The sequence below is a fragment of the Leuresthes tenuis genome, unplaced genomic scaffold, assembly GCF_036924035.1.
Source record: "Leuresthes tenuis unplaced genomic scaffold, fLeuTen1.0.hap1 SCAF_23, whole genome shotgun sequence".
NCBI classification, from domain to species: domain Eukaryota; kingdom Metazoa; phylum Chordata; class Actinopteri; order Atheriniformes; family Atherinopsidae; genus Leuresthes; species Leuresthes tenuis.
Window position 1 is genome coordinate 1,630,959 of NW_027325377.1, and position 14,079 is coordinate 1,645,037.

Genomic DNA, 14,079 nt, shown 5'->3' on the forward strand with positions numbered 1-14,079 from the left:
GCAGGTTAAACACAAGCTGACACCAGGTCTTTAAAGCTATCATATTACTTTAGAACGTGTTTGAAGAGTTTATTAATTGATCTGCTGCCCTAAACTTCTTTTATTGGACTGTTCTTGTCTTCATTATTGATTAATCTGATGATTAAGCCCTTGAATGGAGGAGGTCTTTGAGCAGCATCTTCAGAGGAAATTGGGTTCCCATCAATGCTGATCGGAGCTGTAGCCGATAAATCGTTGGTCATGTGACGCCGCAGGTTAAACACAAGCTGACACCAGGTCTTTAAAGCTATAATATTACTTTAGAACGTGTTTGAATAGTTTATTAATTGATCTGCGGCCCTAAACTTCTTTTATTGGACTGTTCTTGTCTTCATTATTGATTAATCTGATGATTAACTGATTAAACCCTTGAATGGAGGTCTTTGAGCCTAAATAATCCTTCATTTCTGCAGCAGTGATGGAGACACAAAGACTTTTTGTGTTTCAGAGCTCTCCCGGGTGTCAGGTTTGTCTCACAGTTCTGGATGTTAACAATTAAGTTCGGGGGTGGCTGTTTTTCCTCGGACTTAAGGGGTTTATTCTACACCGTGAGCACAAACATTTTCTCAGAACTGACGGTCCAAAAGCTCAGAATGTTTAATTAATAACCAGGTCTTTAAAGCTATAATATTACTTTAGAACGTGTTTGAATAGTTTATTAATTGATCTGCGGCCCTAAACTTCTTTTATTGGACTGTTCTTGTCTTCATTATTGATTAATCTGATGATTAAGCCCTTGAATGGAGGTCTTTGAGCAGCATCTTCAGAGGAAATTGTGTTCCCATCAATGCTGATCGGAGCTGTAGCCGATAAATCGTTGGTCATGTGACTCCGCAGGTTAAACACAAGCTGACACCAGGTTTTTAAAGCTGTAATATTACTTTAGAACGTGTTTGAATAGTTTATTAATTGATCTGCGGCCCTAAACTTCTTGATGAACGCTTTATTGGACTGTTTTTGTCTTCATTATTGATTAATCTGATGATTAAGCCCTTGAATGGAGGTCTTTGAGCCTAAATAATCCTTCATTTCTGCAGCAGTGATGGAGACACAAAGACTTTTTGTGTTTCAGAGCTCTCCCGGGTGTCAGGTTTGTCTCACAGTTCTGGATGTTAACAATTAAGTTCGGGGGTGGCTGTTTTTCCTCGGACTTAAGGGGTTCATTCTACACCGTGAGCACAAACATTTTCTCAGACTGACGGTCCAAAAGCTCAGAATGTTTAATTTACTGTCACATGTGATGAGGGAAAGCAGCTCGACTTCCTGCCTGCCTGCAGGAAACCTGAAATGGAAAGTTCTCCTGCTGGTTAAATCCCCGCAGCTCCACTGTTTACAGAAGAAAACCCAGCGTCTGTGAGGTTGGGAGCAACCTGAGGTATTCTGGCGGCTTCTCTGGGTGCCGCTGGGCTTTAAGCGCCCGCTCAGGTGTGCTGGCTCAGGTAGGACAGCTGGAAATGCGAGCTGATGAGCTGTGGCAGGTGAGGATGTTCCTGCAGGAGTCTGTCAGCACCTGCTGTCGCCTGACTTTCACACTCAAATTAAGCCACATTTTAAAGTAAGGCTTCAGTTTAGAGGATGATTTAGATGCATTACTCCTGGAAACGACTCGTTCTGACAGCGTCGTGAAAGAAATCCGACTGAAATGAACATTAATGTCACGTCCACGTCAGCTTTATTAAATAAATACATCCCTCTGAAATCATCCGTTGGGCCACCGGCCTCAGAGCGCCGAGCCAGCAGCCGATGCTGCTGAGATACATGAGCAGGCGCTGGAATTAATGCCACATTTACTCACTGAATCTGTTTCTAATGATCTCCGAAGTTCTCTTACCACTACAGTGATTTTCCACCTCAAACAAGAGTAAAACCTCTGAGGATTTGCTGGATACTCAGTGCTGGAAAAGGCCTTTAAAGGACAGGTGGGTGGAAACTCTTCCTGGGGAAAAGGTTTGTGATCACAGAGAGATTTAATTTGATCTTTAGTCCCATAAACTGACCCCTTTCCAGCCCTCATTTCCTCACATGTTTTAAGGACTTCACAGACGTTATTTAGCTTTTTCTTTGACAAGTTTCCTCAGATTCAGGCTGAATTTGTGGAAGCTGTTTCACTTCCACTTATTGCAGTAAATCCAGTAAATCTGACCTCTGATTGGAGGAATCTGACACAATCCGATCTAAGACTCTTCTTCATGTGTGAGGACCACCAACACTGAGCCACATTATTCGCCTCAGCTGTGCTGCAGTTCATAAACTCTTCTTCTCTTTAGTCTCTGACCAGCTTGTTGAGTCTGGACGAGATTCATTGAAAGAAACTCCCAGCAGGAGCAGCGACTTTCCCATTAAAACGCCGGCGTTCAGCTGCTCCTGAAGTGTAAAATGTACCTTAAAAACGGTGAATCTGACCTAACCTTCTGCCCTGTTTTTAGTAGCCTTTGTAGCTAAGGAACGTGACTTAATTAAACGAGGAAACCTGGAAGTTTACTTGTTTTGTTTTGCACTCACATGCACTCACATGCTCTCACATGCACTGGTTTTTCCTCCATATTCAAGTGTCAAATGTGAGCTTTTATGAGATGTATTCTGCACACAACATCTGGAAGCTTTGAAGGTTGTTTTTACTGGTATTTTCTGCAGGATTATATAGAAAATGTTGATAACTCCTCCCAAACTGGTGGGCGGGGCCTAATCAGGCCTCTGAAGCTGACCAATTAGAGCAGGCTAAAACTCTTAGAAGGCAACATTGTGACAGGAAACAGGTTTTTGGTTGAAATTACCCATGAAATGGCTCTTTTTTTTGTTTGTTGGTTAACTTTTCCTCAAAACCATCCTCAGTATCACAGGAAAATGATGTTTACTCTTGTGCTTTGTTGTTATTTTGCATCTTTTGCGGCTTTCCCATTAAAACGCCGGCGTTCAGCTGCTCCTGAAGTGTAAAATGTACCTTAAAAACGGTGAATCTGACCTAACCTTCTGCTCTGTTTTTAGTAGCCTTTGTAGCTAAGGAACGTGACTTAATTAAACGAGGAAACCTGGAAGTTTACTTGTTTTGTTTTGCACTCACATGCACTCACATGCACCGGTTTTTCCTCCATATTCAAGTGTCCGTGAAATCAAATGTGATCTTCAACATCTGGAAGCTTTGAAGGTTGTTTTTACTGGTATTTTCTGCAGGATCATATAGAAAATGTTGATAACTCCTCCCAAAATGGTGGGCGGGGCCTAATCAGGCCTCTGAAGCTGACCAATTAGAGCAGGCTAAAACTCTCAGGAGGCAACATTGTGACAGGAAACAGGTTTTTGGTTGAAATGACCCATGAAATGACTCTTTTTTTTGTTTGTTGGTTAACTTTTCCTCAAAACCATCCTCAGTATCACAGGAAAATGGTGTTTACTCTTGTGCTTTGTTGTTATTTTGCATCTTTCCCATTAAAACGCTGGCGTTCAGCTGCTCCTGAAGTGTAAAATGTACCTTAAAAACGGGGAATCTGACCTAACCTTCTGCTCTGTTTTTAGTAGCCTTTGTAGCTAAGGAACGTGACTTAATTAAACGAGGAAACCTGGAAGTTTGCTTGTTTTGTTTTGCACTCACATGCACTCACATGCACTCACATGCACCGGTTTTTCCTCCATATTCAAGTGTCAAATGTGAGCTTTTATGAGATGTATTCTGCACACAACATCTGGAAGCTTTGAAGGTTGTTTTTACTGGTATTTTCTGCAGGATTATATAGAAAATGTTGATAACTCCTCCCAAACTGGTGGGCGGCAACATTGTGACAGGAAACAGGTTTTTGGTTGAAATGACCCATGAAATGACTCTTTTTTTTGTTTGTTGGTTAACTTTTCCTCAAAACCATCCTCAGTATCACAGGAAAATGGTGTTTACTCTTGTGCTTTGTTGTTATTTTGCATCTTTTGCGGCTTTCCCATTAAAACGCTGGCGTTCAGCTGCTCCTAAAGTGTAAAATGTACCTTAAAAACGGTGAATCTGACCTAACCTTCTGCTCTGTTTTTAGTAGCCTTTGTAGCTAAGGAACGTGACTTAATTAAACGAGGAAACCTGGAAGTTTACTTGTTTTGTTTTGCACTCACATGCACCGGTTTTTCCTCCATATTCAAGTGTCCGTGAAATCAAATGTGATCTTCAACATCTGGAAGCTTTGAATGGTAGTTTTTACTGGTATTTTCTGCAGGATTATATAGAAAATGTTGATAACTCCTCCCAAACTGGTGGGCGGGGCCTAATCAGGCCTCTGAAGCTGACCAATTAGAGCAGGCTAAAACTCTCAGGAGGCAACATTGTGACAGGAAACAGGTTTTTGGTTGAAATGACCCATGAAATGACTCTTTTTTTGTTTGTTTGTTGGTTAACTTTTCCTCAAAACCATCCTCAGTATCACAGGAAAATGGTGTTTACTCTTGTGCTTTGTTGTTATTTTGCATCTTTTGCGGCTTTCCCATTAAAACGCTGGCGTTCAGCTGCTCCTGAAGTGTAAAATGTACCTTAAAAACGGTGAATCTAACCTAACCTTCTGCTCTGTTTTTAGTAGCCTTTGTAGCTAAGGAACGTGACTTAATTAAACGAGGAAACCTGGAAGTTTACTTGTTTTGTTTTGCCCTCACATGCACTCACATGCACCGGTTTTTCCTCCATATTCAAGTGTCAAATGTGAGCTTTTATGAGATGTATTCTGCACACAACATCTGGAAGCTTTGAAGGTTGTTTTTACTGGTATTTTCTGCAGGATTATATAGAAAATGTTGATAACTCCTCCCAAACTGGTGGGCGGGGCCTAATCAGGCCTCTGAAGCTGACCAATTAGAGCAGGCTAAAACTCTCAGGAGGCAACATTGTGACAGGAAACAGGTTTTTGGTTGAAATGACCCAATAAACACTAAGGAAGCACTAACAGCCAATCAGCATCAGGGGCGGGACTAAGGCCCTGGATACATTTCTGTGATCACACACAGGAGGGGTGTGACGTCTTGTAGTAACTCCCCTCGGCCACATGGGGGCATCATTTAGGATATAAAGAGCAACTTGCATTCTTCGCCTCTTTTTTTTTGTTTGTAGGTTAACTTTTCCTCAAAACATCCTCAGTATCACAGGAAAATGATGTTTACTCTTGTGCTTTGTTGTTATTTTGCATTTTAACTTTCTATTTAACACCAACTCTCAACCAATCAGCATCCAGCCAAAGTGTAGCCTCTGCCTCGTTAGCCTTTTAGAGGCTAACGCAGTGGCATAGCAGACATGGGCTACTGTTGTGTGTTTACTGTATATTAGAATATAATATTATATATTGTATATTATGTATAACATCATCTAAATGATGTCAAATTGATTCGACACCAGTTTCACTCGATTACCAAGTGTGTTAGCTATAGTTAGCAGGATTAGGCGAGTAGCTAGTTTGCTAGCTTCATGTTGGAAATAGATCCAGAGTCTCTGATTCATTTGTGCTCTGAATTTCATGTTTTTTTTGCACATTTTCCACCGTTTTGCAACAACAAGAAATACAGAATCTATAGAAGACTGTCGGTCCCCTTAAATGTTGATACGATGGCTACGCCTCAGCTTCAAATACCCACAATCCTTCACTCTGCGGGGGCTGACATAGACGCAAACGGACACCTCAGTGCGTGTTTTTTCTGTTTTATTTCGTGACTTTGGGTCAGATTTCTGTCTGTTTAATCTATTCGTGCCTTTTTGTTTCTAGTCTTTCTTTGGGGATTTGCTTTAGCTGTAGTTTCACATTTATCTGACGTAGCCTCGGCTGTGTTTAACCTTCAGTCTCAGAGTAGTTCTGATCAGTTTAGTCTTACACTGGAGGAGCTTTTGGGATTTCATCCTTGGTTTTCAGTCTGTCTTTGGGACTTCTCGTTATGATTTTGAGTATTTTTTCTGGAGTTTTCTGCCAAGCAGCGCTTTCAATTTATTGAGAAACATAAAGACTTTTGGGTTCTGTTTCCAACTGATCCACTTTTGGATCCAAACTTCACACCTTTAACCGTGGATCCCATAAACTAGGCACAGCAACCCTTCTTCTGAACTACCGATGCATGGCTGCTAATCAGTAAATCGGGGAACATTGTGAAGTGTTTTAATTCCTCTGCCTCACCTCAAACTGAAATATAAATAGATATCGTGGCTCACACAGGGGTTAGGGGTCTGTCTACCCAACAGAACCTACCTGAATACCAAAGTAAACTGTCTCAGTTTGTTAAATAAGACTCGAGCAGTTTGAATAGTTGAAATTTCGGAGCTAAAAAGTCTGAGTTTCCTGACTTCACCCCCACATATGGGAGCTTTATCTTTGCTCTGAAGAGCAAACAACAGTAAGTCAGACAAACACTGCGGGCAGCAGCGCCATTCCCCTCCTCAGCCCTGACTGACACGTGTTGAAATATCAACAATGTGTTCCAGCTGTCGTCTCCAACAATTAGGAGCAGATCTGTGAGGGAAAAGCAGCCCAACGAACACTCAAATGGTCTTATCGTTGTGGGGAAATCTGTGGTGATAAAAGATGTTGACTCAAGCACGTGGAATCAACATTTCATATGTTCTGAGCTTAGATTTATGTGTAATTGGACACGTTTTTAATGTCCCAGCACCATGTGACGACTGCGTTCATAAACAACAGACGTAAGACTAATTCTGCTCACACTTTAGCTAATGGCTGCACGCAGAGTTTTAAACTGGATTAAAGTTTTGACTCCCACCCAGGGGCAAGTTTAACTGCTGCTTACAGTCAACAAATGATGTTACACAAATTTATCTCCACAGCATCAACACAACATCCTCTGATTGAGACTGCAGAGGAAGGAGTGAAAAGCTGAGACAGATCACTAAAAGAACTGGATTAATCGTGATAAGTCGGAGCGTTTGGCTGTTAATCTTGAAGGTGGTTACTCTCTAAACTTCGGGAACACATTCGAATTAAAGCATGACTGTACACGCTGAAGATGGAGGCATCTTTACAGAAGTACAAGTAGTAGATTTGTCCTCAAATCTAGCAGAGTATTCATGAATTTCCTATTTAAGAAGAAGTGGTGGGCGGAGCCTGATCAGACCACTGGAACGGACCAATCAGAGTGGGCTGGGCTTTTGGGGAAGGGGTTACATGAAATAGCTTGTGATTTAATTAAGGTAACATGTAAGTATGTGTAAGAAAATAGCTAATCATGAGCACTTTAAGCTAAGTTCATAAGCTACGTTCACGCCATGTACATAATGTGTCTATACTTTCTAATGTGCATTTAAACAACTTAGTTTGTCCATTTTTCGGGCTATTGTTAGCATTGTTAGCTCTTTCTCTTTCAATAATGACTGTATAGTTGTTTTGTTTTACAATGTGTGTGTTACTGTGTTTTCAGTGAGGAAGCGCAGTGTAAAAAATGAAAGAAAGTACATCTGAATCTGCTCCGGATCAGATCTGACGAAGCACAATCGTAACTAAAACTCACCCAACTGGCCTCTGACACTAAAACTATGCGCATGAGACAACATAAACCGACATAAACCAACAGTAACCAACATAAACCAACAGTAACCAACATAAACCAACAGTAACCAACATAAACCAACATAAACCAACAGTAAAACAACATAAACCAACATAAACCAACAGTAAAACAACATAAACCAACATAAACCAACAGTAAAACAACATAAACCAACACTAAAACAACATAAACCAACATAAACCAACAGTAACCAACATAAACCAACATAAACCAACAGTAACCAACATAAACCAACATAAACCAACAGTAAAACAACATAAACCAACATAAACCAACAGTAACCAACATAAACCAACATAAACCAACAGTGACCAACATAAACCAACATGAACCAACAGTAACACAACATAAACCAACATAAACCAACAGTAAAACAACATAAACCAACATAAACCAACAGTAAAACAACATAAACCAACAGTAACCAACATAAACCAACATAAACCAACAGTAACCAACATAAACCAACAGTAACCAACATAAACCAACATAAACCAACATAAACCAACAGTAAAACAACATAAACCAACATAAACCAACATAAACCAACATAAACCAACATAAACCAACAGTAAACCAACATAAACCAACAGTAACCAACATAAACCAACATAAACCAACATAAACCAACAGTAACCAATATAAACCAACAGTAACCAACATAAACCAACAGTAACCAACATAAACCAACATAAACCAACATAAGCCAACAGTAACCAACATAAACCAACAGTAACCAACATAAACCAACATAAACCAACATAAACCAACAGTAACCAACATAAACCAACATAAACCAACATAAACCAACATAAACCAACATAAACCAACAGTAACCAACATAAACCAACATAAACCAACATAAACCAACATAAACCAACAGTAACCAACAGTAACCAACATAAACCAACATAAACCAACAGTAACCAACAGTAACCAACATAAACCAACAGTGACGGATGGTGTTATACTTATAAAACCACCGAGACTCGTGAAAAAGCTGCTGCAGCCGAGCTGGGTGTCTACTTTTCCTGCTCAGATAACATCTCAACTTTCCCTTTGTCACCCAGACAAACACAACTCAGACACACAGGTCAGCGCTGCTTTGCTTTTCGACCACAGTGACCTTCTCTAATCTAACGGGATTATCACGGCCTCGCTACAAACACTGGCTTCACCTTCGGTCTCGTCTTGGTGGGGAAACGCATGTCTTTCTCTGATGCTTTCTAGCACTTCAGCTGCAGCTCGCAAACCTCCGAATCCCCAGTTTAGTGTTTGCAGCTGTCCGTGGACATAAACCCCGAACTATCCCTCAGCTGGACCCCGCGCCCCCTTAAAGACGGATTTTCTTTAAAAGGCTCAGAGTTTATGTTGGGACAGCTTTAATCGGAGGAGCTGATGAAGGGAGGGTCGGGTTAGTTGGTGTGGGCACACTGAGCGTAAAGAGCAGCATGAAAGCCCACCGTGCACTCGGAAAATGTTTAGCTAACGCTACGGCCGGCCTCCTGGGGTTTCAGACGGGCCGTGCTCCTCAAACATCGTACGTGCAGATATTCATCAGGGCTTCCCTGCTCCCGGCTCTCCGGCTCAACACTGAAGCGACTGACGGAGTTGAGTCAAACTGTGTTTTCAATTTTCTCAATTATCTCAAACATTCTGGCTTGGCGACTGTGGTCTATTGACGCGTCCTTGATTTTTACCCAGAAATAGCAGCTTGACTGTAAAGGTCACTGTATGAACATGAAAAGCACACAATGAACGCAGTATTTGTTCAATCTGCCAGCTGCCAACAGCAGGCCTGAATGTTGTGATGCAACAGACCTTTCTGCCGTGCTTTTCATTCATTAGCGATCATAAACAGAGTCCATTGTTCCTTCCAGGTCATCGTTTAGGGTGTAAAAAAAGCCTGCGTTTTCATGGTAAATGATTAGTGCCAGAGAGAACCATGGGAGTAGTTTTCCCCCCAGTTTGTCTGCAAATTAGTCGAGTTCCTTCCAGTTTATGAGCTCTTCTGGTTGGAATCGGTTCAGGAACACAACGTCCAGGCAGATCTTTTTTCTGTAAAGCCTGGAGAACAAAGGGGATCGGTGACAGGAAACACGACCTGTCCTCATCCCCGAGGCAGCTCTCTGGCCTGGAAAAGAGGGCTCCCACGTGCAAAAAGACACTTTACCTGCATGTAAACAGGTAGGAGAAAAAAGTCTTTCCTGGCAGCGGGCAGCATGTGGGGTCGGAGCCAGGAAAGCTGTTTTACATTCATAGAAAATTGCTGCGTTTTGGCAGAGCACCACATGCACAAAACAAATGTCCGCTTTTAATCTGCGCGACTGCACCCCCGCCTCTGCTGCCTCTCTGCGTCCTGAAGGCAACAAAGGCATGTACTGTTGGCACCCGCCCCCCATCAGTGCTCCCGACCCCCTGCTGAGGCCTCCACCTCTCTGATAAGACCGTTAGGGAACTTTAAAAGGCTGTTTCTGATGAAAACCCTCTGGAGCTGGGACTCCTCTTCCCTTTAGTGGCCATTTTCAGATTGATTTTAATGCTCACTTTAAGGTTTTAGGTGGACCATCCTGTTTATCTCAGTCACATCCTTGGCCTTTCTTTGGTTTATTGTCTTTTCTAACTTTCTACTTGGTGAAACAAAGGGAATCTGCTTGCATGCATGGTGGCTCTGGGCGACCAAACGACGCCCAAAGAGCAACCAAAGCAGGAGATGCAGCCAGTTCTGGCAACTATGGAGACTGTAAATGTCATCTGAACTCTAAAGGAAAACCTTCAGTGCTCCTCTTTCATCTGGGACACGTTTAAGGTGCTTCTGAGGCGTAAAATCTCCTCTGAATGTGAAGCAAATGCGTAAAAGCGACCTGAACGCTGTCAAACAGATGGCAGGTTGTACGGCAGCAGCGTGACTGAGGAACATGGAAACGATGGGAAAGTGGAAGGAAAGAGGCTGAGCAGGGTGATGGATGATGATGATTGAGAGATGATGAAGAGACCAAAGAATGTCTCCCTCTCAGGGGTGGCCTTCCCCGTATTAACCTCTGGCTCACCTCCTTTGTGGCCCCGGCTTTGCTCGGCGGCGACATATTTGACCGGAGGAATTCAGGAATGCACAGTTTGTGTTTTGTTGGAGCAACATGGACGGAAACTCTCATCCTCGCCCTTCTGCCCCATGTTTTTTACGCCCATTCACATCCTACAGGTCACTCCCACTGCAGTGAGGCCACAAACTCTAACTGTGGGCTGTTCTGTGCAGCTACAGCAGCGTAGGGAGGCTTTACACTGTGGCCACATAACCTCACCGATAAAGCTTCGCTGCGTACAATCAATCAACTCGGTTTGGTTTGTTTTCAGAGAGATTTCTTACACTGATGGTTGTTTATTGGACTCAGCCTAAAACTGTGAGTTACAGACTGAAAACCAAGGAGATTGATGTTTTAAAATGTATTAGATGGAATAATATTCAATAAAAAAGGCACATGTGCCTCTAAAAATCAAAGTAAAACCTGATGTTGAACCTTTCATATTATCATGGTAATAATTCAGCACTGATTTACAGCTCAGTTACTGAACCGAGTCACCGTTGAATGGGGATATAATCCTGCTGTATCACAGTGATTTAATGTGAGAAAGAAAAGGGGGAAGGTGGCGTTCTTCACTTCCTTCTTTGTTAACTGAAGCAAGTTTTCATCACTGCATCATGTGAGCTTGGATCAAGATCCAAGTGAATCATACAGACGACATCATCTATCAGCAAAGCAAACTAAAATGCAGGAGCTCTGCTCAGCAAAAGCCTCTGGCAGACGGACTGTTGGAGCTCCAGCAGCGAACAGCACTGAGAAAGCAGGGAAAGGCGCCTGCAGTCTGCCTGTCTCTGGCTCTCTGTGTGACTTTTGCAGATGTCACCAGATGGGTGTTGATAATCTGATGGTGTGTCACTCTTGGATCCCAGCGAGGCAATCATGTCCTTTCGCTCAATTAGATCTGATTATGGTTAGCGCTGCGCTGCCAGCAAACTGGATTAAAGTTTGGTGAGGACACAAAGTGGTTTTGACTTGCTAAACAGTTTTTTATGGGTTTAGGGTTGTGATTAGATTGGCATTTAAAGTCAGAAACAAGAGGTGTGCAACTGACTCTGTAAAGTCGTTTTTAAGCTATTAACGGCACAAAGCAGCATTCCCTGAGTCTGATATGTGAGCAACACCACCAGCTTGTATTTAGATTATTAGACTGCATCATTATGCATTTTTGTTCATATTTGTACAAATTGTACATGTGTCACCCTAAGTTTTTGGAAGATTAATGTCAAACACGCAAAACTTTAATGAGACATTTATCCTGGCTAACCGTTGCAAACAAGCTAATTTCTTCTGGGGAGGAGACAGTCTACACAAAAAGCCATAAAATCAACTTGAATCAACAATGAAAAAACAAATGAAACGGTTTTTCCTGCTTTAGTTTAACTTTAAAGATAACACAGCAGCTAACGATCTTATAAAACATAAAAAGTATGTTTACTATACTTTTTTATGGCGTTTGAAATGCCTCTGACAACGTTAAAAAAAACATTCAGTGGTAGCTTATATCAGTAGGTTGCTAACGAGCTAACATAAGCAGCTAACAAGCAGCTAACAAGCGGCTAACAAGCGGCTAAAGAGCGGCTAACGAGCGGCTAACAAGCGGCTAACGAGCGGCTAACAAGCGGCTAACAAGCTAATGGTGAGGCGAGCGTTTTCTGGAGAATAGAAAACAAAAAAGAAAACACAAAAAATCTAACAAACTCATATCATAAGTGTTGGAAATACTCTCTCTTAAATAAAGAGAGATTATGTTTATCATGTGTGATGTTAAGCTACTAGCAGCTGATGGGATACTCCATAAAACGCCTCTTTCAGGCACCTAACTACACAATTTTGTTTGATATGCCACATTGAAATGATGAAAACTTATATTTCACACCATATTATGGGGTTTGTGCAAAAAATAACCCAATAACAACAGGACAAAATAACTTTCTTTATCTAAAACAAATGGCACAAAGACCATATCAGCACTGGAGACAACACATCTAACACATGGGAATTACATTTATGACTTTACGAGATAATGCTGTTGATCTATAGGTGTTTCAGCCTGGAAAACAGCAAAATAACATCTGCTGAATGCTCAGTTTGGGTCTTTATTTTGCACTAATACTGCACTAAAGTTTGGTTATCTTTCTCTGATGTAGTTTCAGCTGAATTTCAGTAAAACTATTCTGTGACTGGATGCTTTCAGCCACTTTTCTCCCTGAAGCATTAAAATACATATTCACCATTTTCTCTAAAATCATGTTTTTTATTGATCGGCAGCTAAAGGCTCTAACTCCACACTGCAAATAAATAAAAGCAAATAAATGGAGTAAAAACCATAATTTTTTACCCTTTTTTAATCTTTAAATGCACCTTGACTTTCTCCAAACTGGATCTTACTCAGACCAGGTCCATCTGTTTAGCATAAAGATTTTCACTGAGCTCAGATCCTTACTGGATCAATAAGTAGAACATTAATTTGGTAAATTTTCTTCAGCCAAACCTTTGGACCTGTGTCTTTCTTTCACTGGTTATCACCCCCTTTAGTTCTTCTTCTATGCACATGCATAACTTGATTTTTTTTTTACTCACTCGTGTCCCAGTTTCTTCAGAATATTATGAATCCAGTGGAGACTTGTCCCTTAAACTAGAACCCGTCCAGTCCTCTCGTCAGTGGTGGCGCTCTTCTGAGGAGAAGGTTTGTCGGAGGCTGCTGGAGCGTTTCTGCTTGTGAAGGTCTGAAAAGCCTTATAAATACGTTTAAACCCTCCTGCTGACATCACAAACTGGTCATCAGCATCATCACTGCTAGCAGCAGAATGCATAAAGCTGCATGTGTAATTAGGTGGATGAACTTAGTCACTATCTGCTCGTCCCTACCTCCCACATCTCCTTCCCTTGTTTCAGTGTGACGGGAGGAAACACAAAGACACCACAACCTCAGTTCATAACTTGGATTCTGAGCTAATTACATGTGAGGCTCCTTGTAGTGTTTGGTTCTTGGCCAGTAAATTTAACCCCTTTTCACCAGAAGTGGTTTTGTGGTGACTTTACTCTCGCTTTGTTACAGTTTTTAACTGCCCTGCGCGTCACTGAGGTGTGGCAATAAAGCCAACATGTTGACACCAACCTCATAAATGTTATTGCTGCTGCTGCTGCTTCACCTTCACTTCGGCAGATTAATGCAATAATTTAATGTTCTGAAAACAGAGTGCAGACAGGGCAGCGTGTTTTTGTCTCCGTTTAATGCCACTCTGTTCAGTAATGACCCCCTGCTGTCAGACTCGTGTTCAACTGAGGAGGAAAAAAATGGAAAAAGCTCTCCAAAACATGGTAGTAGTGGTTCTCTTCGTCACGCCTTCCCTTGCTTGCGTAGCATGCCTCCTAATCTCCAACACGAAAGCAAAGAGCTCCAGTTCCACTCGTGCCATCTGGTCTGAGG